At 47.5% G+C, this 16,837-nt stretch overlaps 1 protein-coding gene across 13 annotated transcripts in view; it reads left to right on the top strand.

The window, feature by feature from the left end:
• The first annotated feature begins 11,731 nt into the window (after positions 1-11,731).
• Positions 11,732-16,837, top strand: part of ST3GAL4 (ST3 beta-galactoside alpha-2,3-sialyltransferase 4) — a 181,596-nt gene continuing 176,490 nt past the window's right edge. For 4 of the 13 annotated variants that reach the window (XM_084803716.1, XM_084803707.1, XM_084803718.1 and 1 more), the window contains exon 1: positions 11,753-12,211. The gene's annotated coding sequence lies outside the window, so the exon portion shown is untranslated. Of the gene's footprint in view, positions 12,212-16,837 lie in introns of all 13 variants that reach the window. The other 9 variants (XM_084803733.1, XM_084803725.1, XM_084803717.1 and 6 more) reach the window with 6 other exon arrangements.

Raw genomic sequence — 16,837 nt, 5'->3', positions numbered from 1 at the left:
ATCCATTGGCAATGCTGGGCAATTTATTTTGCCATTTAAAATCCGGTTCGGGGTTTTCTTTTCTTTCTTTGGTACCTGAGCTGAACAAAGCGAAATGTGAGCTGTCTTTTGTTGCTAAAGGTCACGCGAGTTTAGCAAGCACAATGATCTTTTTCAACATTTTATAATAAACGAATGTTGACGTTTCAGCTGAATTCTGCGGGCAATTATTAATCTTATTGGAAAGCCTTGTTATTTTTGGATGTCATTAAAACAAAAAGCAACTTGAAGTAGAAGAAGGTTCAGGCAGTTTCTGGTTGTTTCGCCACATTGACAGCCAAATAATGGCCACTGGATTGGTTTCCTCCTCGCTGCTAGAAATAATCAGATCAAGATTACAGATGATGTTAGTTGCTTGCTACTCAAGAGTGTCCGTGGATTAATCCAACGTGTTGCTTCACTTTGTCAAGAATAAGTGAACTCCACAGGCATATATGCAAAAATACTAGAGATAAATGGCTTATATAAGAGATAAAGCATCCGGAAACAAGATGTACCTGACAACATAAATACGTTCCTCCTCTGCCCCACCATCTACCTGATCAATAGATAGTGCTACCGCCACTTCCTGTTTCTTTAGATCCAGGGGGGCAGAACCTCTTTTAGCCCAAGGGCTGACTTCCATTTTGGAGAAGCTCGGGGGGTGGGGATTCTAGTGGTGGGCCGGGTCAAAGGCAAAAGGGGCGGAGCAAAATACACCCCAAATGCCAGCATGTTTTAGCTTAGAGTTCTTACTCCCAATAACTAAGCCTCGGCACAGGCATTTTAGGGGGAAAAAACTGCACAAAAGCTGGGAAACCAGCAAACGGTTGATGGTTGAAAGAAAGGGGGTGGGGCCAGTGGAAGGGGCGTGGCCTTCTGGGGAACACTGTGGTGCTGGATTTGGCCCCTGGGCCTAAGGTATAGCACTCTTGGTTTAGATCCTGTGGAGTGTTCGCTGCTGTCAAGAATGCTGGCCTGTTTTCCATCATAAGATTAGGCTGTGTTGTCACATCTAATGCAACCACTTGGGATAGTGTGTTATCCAGAGGCTCTTCAGACCTTTGCTCAAGGCCAGGCGCAGTCCCTGTTAATTGGGGAGTGACAACAGATGGGTTTGGTGGGGAGTTCCAGCCTCTTGGAGGCAAGGGTGGCCCACCCAGGGGCTGAGCCGGTGACTGGCTAAGGGAAATCTGCCTGGTGTTGCCAGGGCTGGGCTTTAAAAGAGGGCTGAGGTAGAGGGCATGGGGTCTTCCTACATCCTGGTGCTTCTGGGCCTGCTGATGGCTAGATGCTATCCTGGGAGGCCCATCCTGGGAAGCCAGGTAGCTTTATTATTTTGCTTGGATGCGTGTTTATAAGGCTGTCTGTGTATGCTTAAGTAATTTGGCTTTGCACTCTCTTGTGCCACCTGCTATTCCCATTCTTCCCTTGCCCTCTACCTCCTTTTTTACCTTAATAAACCTTTATCCAACCTTTAGTTGGTGTGATTTTCTCTGCATAACCTCAGTGCGAATTTCAGTGCCTCTTGGCCTAGGAGGCTTGCTTCTGTGTAGTTTGGCAGGACATGAAGGCTGGGTTTGGCCAGTCCTACCTTGCAGGAGAGTTGGAATTAGTTCCGGAGTGGTCCTACCTTGCAGGAAGGTTGGAATTAGTTCCAGCAATCCTTCACAGCTGCTCTACATTTCTTGCCCCCTTTCACCCTTTTTTCCATTTGCCCTGCAGCAAATTACCACCTAATATTCTAGCATATTCTAGAGCGGGTGGGGAACCCTTTTCCTATGAAGGGCTGTTGACCCAGTGGAAAAACCAGTTGGGGGCCACAGCCCAGGGACAGAGCCAGAGCCAATGGTAGGGAGAGCCTAACCAGAGTGGACCCAGAGCCAAACGGGGGTGGTTTGTAGCATTACAGAATTGCGGGGACTGGATAAAACGGAGACCCATGAAATCAAAAAGGGATCCTCATGATTTCCTATGGTTTTTACAGAGCAAATCCCCCAAACTACCATAATCTCACAGAGCACAACTGCCCACACAGACTGAACCAGAAAAATCATGCATCCGCCCCGTCTGGGTGCAGCCACGGCACAAAATCAGGGATGAGTAGGAGGGTTATGTACGCCACCTTGGGTTCCTCAAAAGAGGGAAAAAAGTGGGATATAAATGTAATCAATCAATCAATCCCCAGGGATCCTCATCACCAAATCATAGAGCACATCTGCCTCCACAGACTGAACCAGAAAAGACACGGATCGGCCACTCGTGGGCAAAACCACGGCACAAAAACAGGGATCTGAGGCAGGGATCCTCATGATTTTTACAAGAAAGATACCCCCCAAACACCATTATATCACAGACCACAGTTGCCTTTGTGGACTGAATCAGAAAAATGATGGATCTGCTGCTCGTGGGTGCAGCCATGGTGCAAAAACAGGGATCCAAGGCAAGGATCCTCATGGATCCTCATAATTTTAACAGAAAAGATACCCCCAAAGCCCATCATATCACAGAGCACATCTTATTCCACCGACTGAACCATGAAAATAGGGTTTCCACTTGTTGGTGCTGCCATGGCGCAAAAACGTGTATTAGAGACAGGAATCCACAGGGATCCTCATGATTTTGACAGGAAAAATCCCCAAACCAGAATTAAATCAAAGACCGCATCTGCCCCACAGACTAGACCATGTAAATTACAGATCCACCACTCATCGTCACAGCCATAGCGCAAAAACATGGATCTGGGACAGGGATACTCTTGATTTCACTTGTTTTTTAATGAGTAAGTCCCACAAACCACAATCAAATCACAGAGCACATCTGCTTCCATGGACTGACCCAGAAAAATCAGGTATCTGCCATTCCAGAGTTCAGCCATGGCGCAAAAACATGGATCCGAGGCAGGGATCCTCAGGGATCCTCATTATTTTTACAGGGAAAATATCACAAACCATAATCAAATCAGAGAGCACATCTGCCTCCATGGACTGAACCAGAAAAATCAGGGATCTGCCGCTTGTGGGCACAGCCACGGCACAAAAACATGGATCCGAGTCGGGGATCCTCATCATTTTTACAGGGAAAGACCCCTCAAACACCTTCATATTGCAGAACACATCCATGTCCAGGGAATGAGCGACAAATAACATAGATTTGGGGCTTCATAGCACCACCATGTTATAAAACCATGGATATCCGTATTCAATAAAAAACACAATTCAATAATTTTTACATTATGTCCCCCCCACCCCCCCAAAGCACAGAACTCATCTTCGTCCAAGTATGCACACTAAGAATCCCAGATCTGCTGCTTCACCTCAAATGGTGTGAACCATTTATGCGAGGCATGGATCCTGATGTATCATCTGGATTTTATATGTAGTGCATCCAAAATCATCGCTGAATAAAAAGCAAATCCATGTCAGTGGCATGGACCCTGTATTTCTCAGATCCAGGATGGGAAGGAAAAAAAAAAATATTCAAGATGCGGTTCCTTATGTGTCCTCTGGATTTTTATATAGTGTCCCCACAAATGCATCATTACATCACAGATCACATTCATGGCCACAGAGCAAAGTCTTAAAATTATTGATCCTGTACTTCATGGAGCAAGCATGAAGTAAAAACACGAATCCATAATAATCACACTCCCATGCTTCACAGAACCATTATGGCATAAAAACATGGATTTGGGGCATGGATCCAATGGATTTTTTTTTTTTAACAGAAGGTGCCACCAAATTAACCAGAAAATCACAGATCATTTCTGTGTCCATGGACTTCATTATGAAAATCACAGATACACGGATTTGTGGTACTGTCATGCTGCAAAACATGGATCTGAGGCATGGATACTCATGATTCCCCTGGATGTTTATGGGGATGCTTCCGAAATCACCATCAAATCACAGATCATGTCTGTGTCCAGGCACTTGTACCTCTAGTGACATATTTGTGTCTAGAAGCACCGCCAAGCTATGGACGTAATCCCAGTATTTGGGGACTGCAAATCCTTCCAAGACAGTTAGCACACCACACACCTGGAGAGTCAAACCATCCACCAGCAGTACCTCTGTTTTGTTTGGCTCGAGCTTCAGTTTATTTGCCCTCATTATTTCCATTACCCTGGCCAGGCACTGATTAAGCTCATCCACTTCCCTACCAGGATAAGGAGAAAGAGAGATGGAGCTATGTGCTGCACTCTAAGCCTCCTAATAACCTCCCTCAGCAGTTTCAATGTGGACGTTAAGTAGCATTTTTTGCTCTGTAAAAATCATATGAAATCAAGAGGATCCCTGCCAAGGATCCCTGTTTTCGTGCCGTGGCTGCACCTACGAGTGGCTGATCCGTGATTTTTCTGTTTCAGTCCGTGGAGGCAGATGTGCTCTGTGATATGGTGGTGGTTTTGGGGGTCTCCCCTTTAAAAATCATATGAAATCATGAGGATCCCTTTATGATTTCATGGATCCTTGTTTTATTTTCTTCCAGAATTGCGTAGTTCTTTCTTTCTCTGCCACTGCATTCCTTCTCTATCTCTTGAACACACAAATGCACCTGCATGAAGTAGAAGAGGAAATGATTCCCAGAGGGGCAGTCCAGAGAACGAGAGTCGGCCTTCAGCTTCCAGAGTGCCCGTCAGGGTTCCCCTTATGACCTGGGCCTGCTGAGCAACTCCTTAGGGATCTCCCGCCTCCTTAAGAGTCTCATCTTCTTTTAAACTTCCCCTTCCCAATAACGTGAGATTTAGGCTGTAGACATGGGGTGACTGACACTCCAGTCACCTGGGGTTTTAACCACAATAGTTTACTGGTAAATTAAAACAAGCAAATTACAACTAAAAGTATTTACAGAAAAGAGCTGAGTGATTTGTAGTTGTTCAGTCTTTCAGTCGTGTCCGACTCTTCGTGACCCCATGGACCATAGCACGCCAGGCCTTCCTGTCCTGCGCTCTCTCCCAGAGCTTGCTCAAGTCCATATTCATTGCATCAGTGATGCTATCTAGCCATCTCATCCTTTGCCGTCCCCTTCTCCTTTTGCCTTCAATCTTTCCCAGCATCAGGGTCTTTTCCAGAGAGTTTTCTCTTCGCATTAGGTGGCCAAAATATTTGAGCTTCGGCTTCAGTATCTGTCCTTCCAATGCACACTCAGGGGTGATTTCCTTTAGGATTGACTGATCTGACCTCCTTACAAAAGCGCTAAGAGAAAATAACGGTTGCGAAAATGCAAATAGCTGACTTCTCCAGGCTGCTTCTTCCTGCTCTGGTTTCTCCCCCTCCCTCCCTCTCACTGGCTCTCTCTCACTTTTTATCTCCTCCTCCCCCAAAACTGAAAGTACTGTTTCAAACCTGAAGAAATGAAACTTAACTCTGAAAAATGAAACATAACTGAGGAAATGAAACTACTCTTCTCAGGGTTACCCCCTTCCAACAGAAAGCCCCAGGCCTCTAGGCCTGACTTTTTTCTTTTCCTTGCCTCTGTAGCTCTCAAACCTTCACAGTGCCCCATGACACTGAGGGTCACATTAAATTAGGCTGAGACCCATAGGCTCTTAGAGGTGGTTCACACATCGTGGCTCAGAAATGATGTTCATCGGCTGACTTTGGGTCAGTCACTATCTCTCGGCCTGCCTCACAGGTCATTGTGAGGATAAAAGGGAGGAACCATGAACACTGCTTTGAGCAACTTGGCAAAAGGGCAGGATACAAATGTAATGAATGAATAATGAACGTGTAAACATACATAGGATTGCATTTTTGCTGTTGTTGATTTCATTTCTGGCATCTATAGTTCTGATGTGCAACTTTATTGACTAGAATGTGCATTTGGTTGCAAATGGATGCACTTCCATTTCCCAGCTGGCATTCCGCTCCCAGAAGGGCATCTGAGGAAACATCTTGCCCTAAAGGTGTGAGAAAAGAAACAGATTAAGCTCAACCTCAGAAGGAGAAGAGAAACTCCAGAAGAGAACAAAAAGAGGAACTGGCCAGCCCAGATATGCAGAGCAAAACAGAATACTATTGGGTCCTGAACCATCCATCTGGGCAACCGAATCAAGCAACACCATCAGGTTTTCCTCCCTTCTCTCTCCCAAACCCTTTCCTTGTGCCTTATGTTATAAGAACATAAGAAGAGCCATGCTCGATCAGACCAAGAGTCCATCTAGTCCAGCATCCTGTTCACACAGTGGCTAACCAGCTGCCTGTAGGAAACCCATAAGTAGTACATGAGTGCAACAGCACCCTCCTGCCCATGTTCCCCAGCAACTGGTATACATAGGCATACTGCCTTTGATACTGGAGGCAGCATATAGCCATCAGGCTGAGTAGCCATTGATAGCCTTCTCCTCCAGGAATTTGTCCTGGAGGAGACATCCAAAAGCCATCCAAACTGGTGGCCATCACTACATCTTGTGGAAATGAGTTCCATAGTTTAACTTTTCACTGTGTGAAGAAGTACTTCCCTTTATCGGTCCTGAAGCTCCCACCAATCAGCTTCATGAGATGACCCTGGGTTCTAGTATGATGAGAGGGAGAAAAATGTCTCCCTATCTGCTTTCTCCACACCATGCATAATTTTGTACACCTCTATCATGTCTCCCCTCACTCACCTTTTTTCTAAGCTAAACAATCCCAGATGTTGTAACCTTTCCTCACAGGGAAGTTTCTCCAGCCTTTTGATCATTTTCTGCCTTTTTTCCAACTCTACACTATTATTTTTTTAGGTGGCCAGAACTGTGCACCGGAGCTGTGTACCGGAGTCTTTTTTAGATGGGAAGTCTTAGGACACGGATTATCCAGTTCTTGATTCATGTAAGCTGGGAGCCCTTTGACTGAAGAGTGGGATAAAAATGCTTTGCATGAATAAATAATTTTCATAACTGTTGCAGACTGAATACAAATGCCCATTTATCAAATTATAACTTTTCTCACGGTGCTGTATATGTAAGCATTTGGCATAAAGAAGCTTTTTGTCCAAAGTGTCCTGCCAAGTGGTGAGGGTTTTTTTTTTTTTACTGCTCTCCTGCTCCCAGAGATTCCTGATGAGGAGCAGATGTGTGGCAAGGTTTTCCTTACCACTTGTCAGGACCATGCAGAAGCCTGTGTCTACACATCCTGCAGAATTAGGCCGTGGATCCTGAGGTAGCACTATGGACTATACCACTTCAGGCTGTAGGTGGGAGGTACCCTTTTCTCTGAATGTAAAAGAAGTAAAAACAAACCAACAAAACTTCAACACAACCTGTTGCCCTCCAAAGTGTTAGACTTTGAGCTTTTCTGCACAAGGCATTTCTTCTGCACTGGTCATTTCCTACTCACGGTTGTTTATGGGTTCCTGAGATGATGTTGTGACCCTCCAGTTTCACTTCTGTTTTGAAAGAGCACTTTTCATGCCTTTTTTTTTTTTTTTAGAGCAGGGAAAATGAGGAATCATTTCTGAAAGCGAAAGAAAACACTTTTTTCCACATCTGTAATTGTGCTGTTCTACTTCACCATAGTGCCACCTAGAGGCTACATAGCTGAAAACCAGAAAAGGAATTGCTGTTCATATAGTGCACAGATCTCAATTCCGTGATGAAACCAAAAGCAGCTCCAGTGGATTAACAGCCTCATGTAGAAAAGTCCTATAACTCCTAGTTAACAACACCCAGCCAGCATTCTGCGAGTTGTAGTTCAGCACATCTGGGGAAGGCTGGTATAGCATAACACAGAGAAAGGGTGTAGTACATCCTGCTCCCTGCTTTGCTAGTTTTACACTTGTGGGGTCTGGGTATTGTTGTTGTTTGTCTGAAACACAGCAGAGCATTTAAATACAGTTCCCCACCTGTAGTCTGAAGTGGTACAATCCATTCTACCATTTCTATCACTGCATTCTGCTGTGGGTGTCGATGTAGCCAGACAGTGGAGGCTGGTGGCTCCGATGTCAGTGGGGCAGTGAATCTGTTCTGGATTTCGGTCAGAACGCTAGAGGACCTATCCAAGCACCTTGGATAGCTCCTTTACCATTCTTTTTGAAACCCGGAGCAGATTCATCGCCCCACTGACAAAAGAGCTACCGGCCTCTACTGCAGAAAGCTTACCTAGTAGTTACATTGTTCCCTATATTTGCCACCTTCAGGTGTGAGCACTATTGCTTATGTAACCGAAATACCACCACCCACGCACAAGAGGGAGATATCAGGAGGCACCTGGGGGAAGCTTTAATTTTGCAGAAGTACAACAGATCTTTAACAGGGGAAAAGCACTAGCAGTGGGAATCTCTCCCCCCACCCCCACCCGCAACCGCCCAGTGAAGCGTGATCATGCTCACTGGCCTTAGTGACTGTTGGTGGGCAGGAACAGAAAACTGTGTGGGAGGGGGAATGGAATGGAATATTATGGGAAAGGGCTCCACATTGCAATGTGTCCCACTTGTGTTCACTGATGGCAAGCCACCCGTTGGTAAACGAGTGTCTATATTCCCCCCATATTCAAACAGCATTCTTAGAGCCGTTTGTCACATTACACTAACTTCAGAAGTGGGGATTGGCATCCCTGTGGCACATTTCGCCCCCCCCATCTCCTTTAGAAGAGCCTTCCCCAACCAAGTGCCCTCAGATGTGCTGGACTACAACTCCCATCCCCTAGCCACGTTGACTGGGGTGATGGGAGTTGTAGTCCCAAAACATCTGGATGGTATCAGGTTGGGAAAGGCTGCTTTACAACAAGACATTTTGGGTTGGATCCAGGATCTGCGTTGCTCAACAGGAAGAGTTCTGCTCGTGGAAGGTCCGGCTGCCTAATTTTCAGGGGACCCCCCCCACGCACCCACCACAGCTCCCCCCATTCAGCAGGGGCCTCCTAACTCTCTGTGTAGCATTTTCAGGGGAGAGAAGGGGTTGACATGGGAAGGAGGGGGCAGCGAAGTCCACTTCTGCCAGTGCAGTTGATCCAATGTAAATCTGTATCCAGCCCATTGTGACTAGGGACCATCTAGTCTTGAGTTTCTCCACACTGAAGTGGATCTTGGGCAGGGCAAATCATGATGTGACAACAGCAATCTGTGGGGTGACCTGTACTAAATGCCCAGTTTATACATGCAGCAGAATGACATGGGAGTGAAAGGTGGTTGTGACTTGAGAAGGCACAGCACACTCCACCACTTTAGAGTGAAAGTGGCAAATTACTTTTTTTTTTTTGCGATGTTCCTCTAGACAACAAAATCCCTGTAATTAAAAATTAGCACAACAGGGAATGGGCTCTCTCTCTCTAGAACATCTCTCTCTCTCTCTCTCTGCTAGTTTTCTACTTGCAGGGGACTTTTCACATAGAAAAACATTCTAAAATGGTGCACACATCCTACACATACACATACGTGCAGTATAGAGCGGTACAGTCCTACTCTACTGTCTCATTCCGCTACTTGCCTGGACCATTCTAAATAATAGGGGAACTTGTCACAGAGATGCATGCCAGCCCTTTACCCTGTGGCAAGTGGAATGCTCTGAACTGGCTCTTAGCACCACCAGTGAAAATGTACCTTGTGGAATATATTCAGTTTTCCGAAACCCTATACAGTCTAAATATGGATGATATTCTGGAGGTTCTGGAGGTCTGGAGGTGACGGACTCGACCTTGGGGGAGCTGGGGGTGGCGACGGCTGACAGGAAGCTCTGGTGTGGGCTGGTCCATGAAGTCACAAAGAGTCGGAAGCAACTGACCGAATAAACAACACAACAAATACAGTCTAAATACAAAAAGAAAGAAAAAGTCCAGATTGTGGGGAATGGAGGAGGAGAGAGTGGAAACATTATTGGGGCAGTGGGAAAGAGGCAATAATAATACCACTGGGGTTAGACAGCGAGCTGAGCATTGTAGAAAGCAAATTTGTATTCATCCCATTCCCAGAGAGCATCACCTAATCATTCCCTCTAATAGCAAACACAGGCAGTTGAGTGCATATGAGTTTGGAAGCAAAGTGGGGCCACCCACAAATAAGACCTTGGTTTCTGCATACTAGGGAGGACTCCCTAGATACACAGAAGTATTGGAGTTTGTAAATTAAAACACACACAGACATAAGTGCAATAAGCCCCACCCCACCAAGAATTGGTGAGTCCATAGCATACTGATGGCAACTGAGCCTATGCAGAGGGGGAGAAGAAAGGGGCTAAGGAGTGCTTCAGGATGGAAGCTTCCTTATGCTACTACTCAGAAGGCCTTGTGCAGCTATTCTGCCTTTCCCTCCTTAACAGATTTTCTATGGCAAGAAAAGGGTTGGAAGAATTGTTGGAGAAAACACGGGGGGGGGGGAGGTTAAGTGGAAGCCAGCATCCTCTGGAGCCCTGTAAAATTCTGTGAATGAGGCAAGGCAAGGGTGTGATAAAAACCTTCATCTGGAAGCAGAGAAGTCCACCGGCCTGTGTAAGTGGGTCTGATCAGCTAATTCTATGGTTGACAGCAGCAGCGACAGGGAAAGTTAGGATGTCTGTTGAAACAACCCCTGCCCCCCAAGCAAACAAACAAAGAACAAGGGTAGAAGAGGAATTGGCATGCTCAAGCCAGTTAGTTATAGTAAATATCCTGGATTGGGGGTGGTGATGGTGGTGGCTTCCATGATACTTTTTTAAAGCCTTCCTGCATTATACATGGTTGGGTCAGTCTCCATTCTTCCTCCTTCCCCACTGCCCATATATCTAATACAATACTCAGGTTTGGGACTGCCAGCCTTTTCAAGCATTATCTAGCACTGCACAGTAGCAGTGCAGGGGTGTGTGTGTTTTATGGCTGCCCCACTCCTGAAATTCATCCTCTCCTTTCCAAGGCATGAATAGCAAGGCTCCTCTTCCAGGCGTACACTGCAACTGTGTTGTGGATCTCACTAGGATCCTAGGACTGTTTCTAACTCACTAGGAAACATAGCAACTTGTTTTAAAACACAGAAAACGAAGATACGAAATCCCATTCGGATTAGGGAGGTCAAGGGGGGGGGAACGACGAGTTCTCATTCCAAGGCTACCACCCTGATGGCTGATGCCCATTTACCTGGAAGTAAGCTCCACTCAGTGTGTGTGTGTGGGGGGTCCTTCTGAGTAAGCGTGCATTGGATTGCACTGTAAAACCTCAATGGCCCAGCCCTGATTTCGGCCATGCCTCTTAGCCTCGTCTAGACTAGAGCAATCAAAGTGGGACGGGCGCGCGCGGGGAGAAGAAATCAATTTGAAAAGAGATGGATGAAACCCTTGGCCATTAATATGCAACGATCTTAGGGAAAGAGGCGAGCTTATGAATGAGGCTATATAAAGCCGTATTTTCATATTATCTACACATGCATTGAAATTGATATATTCAAATTTATGGAACTACATGTTTTTCTTTTGCTGAAATTCCAGAATAATTTTTTTCCCCCCCCCCAAAACATGAATGAGGCTATTCTTGGGAGCGGAGTATGTCTCCGTTTGTCCCTTCATCTCAACCCCCCCCCCCCGCTCCCGTGTCCTTGTTCTCCTCTCTCCCTGCCTATTGTCCATTCATCCCTTGATGCGGAGCGGTTGTGTGAACGCGCGTGGCGAGACGGCCACAGCGGGTGCACCCCGGGCCCGAAGAAGCAGAACCGAAAGGGAAGGCAGGGCAGAGCAGAGCAGGAGCGGGAGGAGGCGAGAGCCGGCGCTCCCCCCGCCCCCTCGGCCCACGCCCCTCCCTCGATCCCCCCTTTCTCCCCCCGCCCCTCGATCCCCGGCGCGCCAGCTGACCCGCTCGCCCGTGCGCGCGCGTGGCCGAGGCAGGGGCGGACGATCCGCTCCCGCGCGCCCGTCCTCCCGCGCGTCTGCCGCTCTCCTCCGCCAGCCCGTGCGAACTTCAGGCAGCGCCACCCAGTTCGGCAGCCTCCCCTGGGGAATGCGGGCTCGCGCTGCAGCAGGCGCCCGGCTTGGCAAGAGCGGCTGGCTGCGCTTGTAGCCTTCCCCTCGCTGCGGGAACACCGGAGGAAGAAAGAGAGCGCGAGGAGCCTCGCCTCTTTCTCCGCCACTTTCCGCCACCAGATCAGCACCCCCCCCCCCCCGCCATCGCCTCCCCACCACCCACCCCTCGAATCCCCTCCTCTCCACCAGCCCTGTTTGGAGCCTGTGAACCTCCCTTGGCGCTCTAGACGCGGCTGGGAGAGATCGGCGGGTCTAGCGGATGGAAGCCCTTCCTGACACCCAGATGGCTGGCTGATGGTGAGTGATTTGGTGCCCCTCCGCCCCTCCCTCTTCTCCCCCACCCCGCACGCCCCCCGGCCCCTCTCAGCTCCGCGTGGAGTCTCCTGATACGTGTCTTGGGACAGATTGCCACAGGGCCGTCTGAATCCCTTCTCTAGGGCTGGCCAGTTTCTGCAGTGTGGGGAGTTGGGGGGGAGAGCGAGCGAGCGAGCGAGAGAGCAAACCCGGTATTAAGTTGCCTGCCTTTCTCTCCCTCTTAGCTGGCAAGCAGCTGCAGAACTGTGTGTGTGACTGACCTACTCTTTAGCAGAGGGCTTGGCGCTGGCTCTGTTTCTATTTTATTTTATCTTTATCGTTTGCTTACCCCTGGGTGTGTTTTAAGAATAAGACACAAAAGTGGACTGAGAGGCTGTAAAAAGACGCGGGGAGGTCTGCCCTGCTCTGCTCTGCCTTCTCTCCGGCTCCCTCCATTCTCCTCTCCCAGAACACATCTGTACCAGCAGCCTGTGGTGTGTCAAATGTGTTTCGACTTGTAGCTCTACCCACCTCTCCTTGGCTTTCTTCTTTGGGTCTGACTGTACGTTTTAGAACCTTAATTAGAGAGAGATCTGGAGAGGGGAACTCTTGCCGTTGTATGGGGCAACTGGTTAGTTGTTGCTGCTGCTGTTTTCTTTCTCTCTATCTCTTGAGGCAAACCGGCTCAGCAGAAGGAAAAAAACAAAACAAAAACTTCCAAGCTTGGCATAGCTTTGCACCACAGAGAATGAGGCGGTGGCATCTCCTTCATAATATCCACGTGTGCAGCATAACTCGTTTTGTTGGTTGGGATGGGATGGGGAATTCCAGGAGCTGCCTTATATCAAGTCATTCCATTGGACTTAGGAACGCAGAAAGTTGCCGTATATTGAGACCATGGTCCATCTAGCTCAGTATCATGGACGCTGACTGGCGGCGGCTCTCTAGGGTTCCAGGCAGGGCTATTTACAACCCTTCCTGGAGATGCCAAGGATTGAACTTGGGACCGTCTGCATGCAAAACAGCTGCTCTACCACTGAGCCACAGCCCCTCCAGACAAATCTAGCTGGGTCCTCTTGCTTTGTACTGAATGGCAATGGCTCTCCAAGGTTGAAAATGGGTCTCTTTCCCAGCCCAGTCTGACGTTGCCAAGGACAGAACCTGAGATGTGCTCTGCTGCTGAGCTATGGCCCTTCTCCTGAAGATAAAAAAAGACCTTCAAGCATTATAAAGCAAGGGCTGAAGTATCTTGGGCTGTCTAAAATGCGTGTGGCAACTGTAGAGAGGGCTGCTTTTTGGCTTTTGAATTTGCAAGGATGGGCTGCGTTATGGATGTATATGATGTAAACAAATGGTGGAGTTTTGGCCAGGGGTCACTGACAGTCAATAGGTAGCTGTGGTACCTGTTAAAATTGCTGGAGCCTGCCTGGCCTCTTCAAATAGCTTGAGGAGGTGGTGTCTCCCCAGGTCTCGCTAAAGCTGCCTGCAAATAAATAAATAGATTTTTTTAAAAGACATAATGCTAGACGTCCTAGACCCCTCTTTTCAAGTTTTTAAAGCAGGTCGCCTTCTGGTAGTTTAAAGGGATTAATAGACCAGTTCTAATAATTAGCTGGAGGACAAGGTATATACCGCTCCCTTCTTACTGGAGCATAGGGCAAAAAGCCTTTCCCTTCTGTTGGGTTCCTTGAGGCTTTTGATGGGGAAGGGTCTTTTGCATGCAAAAGGGTCTCAGGTTTAGTTCCCGCATTTCAAGGCAGGACTAGGAAAGTCCACTGCCTGAAATCCTGGAGAGCTGCTGCCAGTCAGTGTCAACAATACTGAGCTAGATGGAGCAATGATACGGCTTCATATAAGAAAACTCCCTGAGTCTTGCATTGAGCAGGGGGTTGGACTCGATGGTCTTATAGGCCCCTTCCAACCCTACTACTGTATGATGCCATGTTCCCCCTGCTTCAGGCATTTCTTGTTATCTGATCCTGGCTGGAAAACACCTTCAGTCTCTCCATCTTCTCAGTTCTTCTTCCAGTTAACCCTCCCAGTCATACTTGACTCTTGAACTCTCCAGTTTGCTTTGAGTGGGTGTACTTATAGCTTGTACATGCTCACTTTCATGCCATGAAGCCAGAGCTGTGGCAGTTGTTTACCATACTGGGAAAATGCGCATCCTTGTGAATGGTGGGAACATGTTTTGTCCCAACTTGGTACTTTTTCTGCATATCTACCATGTGGTGAGTCGTCATTTCATCTCTGGGCTGAGTCTGTATGACCCTGGAAAGTGTGTGCATCCCTCTCTTTCTCTCTCTGCACACAGACAGTATTAACATTTTCAGTTATACTTTAGCAAGGAATGGAAATGATGACTGCAAAGGCAGAATATGGAGGGGGGAGTTCATGGGAGGGGAGGAGTCATTAACACGATAGTCCATATATTCTTGCCATTTGGGGGTTGAAATGTAATGGATCACACCAACATGGGTATTTTGCTCATGTTTGGATGTACTGATTTCTACCAGTTCTCCACTAATTCAAACTCAAGGCAGCTACATTTGCCTCCATCCCACCTGTAGCCCATTTCCCAGGACTGGTGTTTGCTTTCCCCAGAGATTCTTGTCTGCATTAAGGAGGACGAAGGGATGACGTTAGCTTGAAAGAGATTAGAATTGTGGTTGGGGTGTGTATGGGTACAGCAAAAGTGCATTGGAGATATATGCAGGACTTAATCTGATTGGAGGCTTCATCTTGGAACCTGTTTTCACTTTCTGCACTGAGCTATGAAACTGTGAAGGGTGCCTCTGAGCATCTAATGAGTGCACTTTCCTCATCTGTAACTAACCACAGCCTTCACTTCTAGAATGAGGGCCAAACTAAGTGTTCTATTAAATGCACAATCACATTGAATGTGTCTGATGATTATTATTTAATTGTAACTGCACGTGTGTGAATCAGGTACGGGACTGTTGCAAGCAGGAAGTGAAGGTTTACCCCTTTCTCCTTGCATTGCAGTCCCAGTGCAAATCTTCCTCACTATCTCACTTGCCACAGGAGGGAAGCTGCTGTTGGCTGCTATTTTACAGGCTTTGCATGTTGGAGGAGGTGGCTCTTCAGAAAGTTTTATTTAAAGCCCTTCTCTCTCCACTGCCATTTTAAAAAAAATCACATGTGCACATACGGGATTAATCATATGGGGTAGGCAGCCTCATGCATTAGAACCACTGGTTTAGGAAAATCAGAAGAGGAACAGATGGGTTGTTCTTTGTTTCTTCTTACACCTTTGGTTGAGAAACTTAAAAAAAAAAACTTAGTCCAGATGGCAACAGATAGTTAAAAACCATTTTGTGAACAGGCAAATTAAAGTTAAGTTTAATGAGTATGTTGGAGACTTAGGGCACAATCCTAAGTAGATAGGTGGCCGCCTCCGACCTTGGAGGCGACTGCCTATCCAAAGCAAGGCAGGAGAGGCATGGGGGGACCGGGAGAATCCTGGATGTGTCGTATGTGCAGCTCCACTCTCCCTGCCCCGGAATGACCCCAGCCCCGCCCCTTTTCAGTCTCTCCGCGCTCGTTTTCTGAGCGCAGAGGATGGGGCTTCTCCATGCTGCCTCCGAGGCAGCGCGGACAAGGGGGGAAGTTGGATTTCTGGGAAATGACCTTGGAGCACAGGCTCCAAGGTCGGTTCCCGGAACAGAGCATATCCTATGGCCCTCTAGACAGTGTCTAGTGGCCATAGGATTGCTCCCTAAGGGAGGGGAGGTTGCCTTGGTAAGCATCCTGGTTGGGGCTGGAACTTCAGACTGACCTGCAACATTACAACTTTTCTTCTAATTTCTTCCAACTTCTCTTCTGTCTGGTGGTGATGAGACAGAGAGAGAGAGAACTGCATGTGAAGTGTGTGAATGAATAAGAATGTTAGGGCTCCAGTTAGGGTGGCCATGTGTCCTATTTTACAGAGGACAGTCCTCTATTTGAAGAGCTGTCCGAGGACAGTCCTCTGTTTTGAAGGTGCCCTTTATTTGAAAGGCGGTCCAATCCAAATCTGCTTTAAAGATAAAGTAATGTATGGCTGTGAGAGCTGGACTATAAGGAAGGCTGAGCGCCGAAGAATTGATGCTTTCGAACTGTGGTGCTGGAGAAGACTCTTACGAGTCCCCTGGACTGCAAGGAGGTCAAATCAGTCCATCCTAAAGGAAATCAACCCTGAGTGCTCATTGGAAGGACAGATAATGAAGCTGAAGCTCCAATATTTTGGCCACCTAATGCGAAGAGAAAACTCTCTGGAAAAGACCCTGATGCTGGGAAAGACTGAAGGCAAAAGGAGAAGGGGACGGCAGAGGATGAGATGGCTAGATAGCATCACGGATGCAATGAATATGAACTTGAGCACGCTCCGGGAGAGAGCGCAGGACAGGAAGGCCTGGCGTGCTATGGTCCATGGGGTCACGAAGAGTCGGACACGACTGAACGACTGAACAACAACAACAAGGAGGGAGGGGCCCTGAAGTTACCCATCTGTAGTTACCACCTGGAGAGCAGACTGAGCAACTCACCCAGTCACAGTTTTCCCTGGTGTGGTGAGATGCAATTGTTATAATTTAAATAGTAATACAGTACATCTAAATTTGCACCTCT

This window comes from Heloderma suspectum, chromosome 6 (genome assembly GCF_057233095.1).
Source record: "Heloderma suspectum isolate Gila_16-S chromosome 6, 16-S_ref, whole genome shotgun sequence".
Lineage (NCBI taxonomy): Eukaryota > Metazoa > Chordata > Lepidosauria > Squamata > Helodermatidae > Heloderma > Heloderma suspectum.
This window is presented reverse-complemented; position numbering and strand designations above follow the sequence as displayed.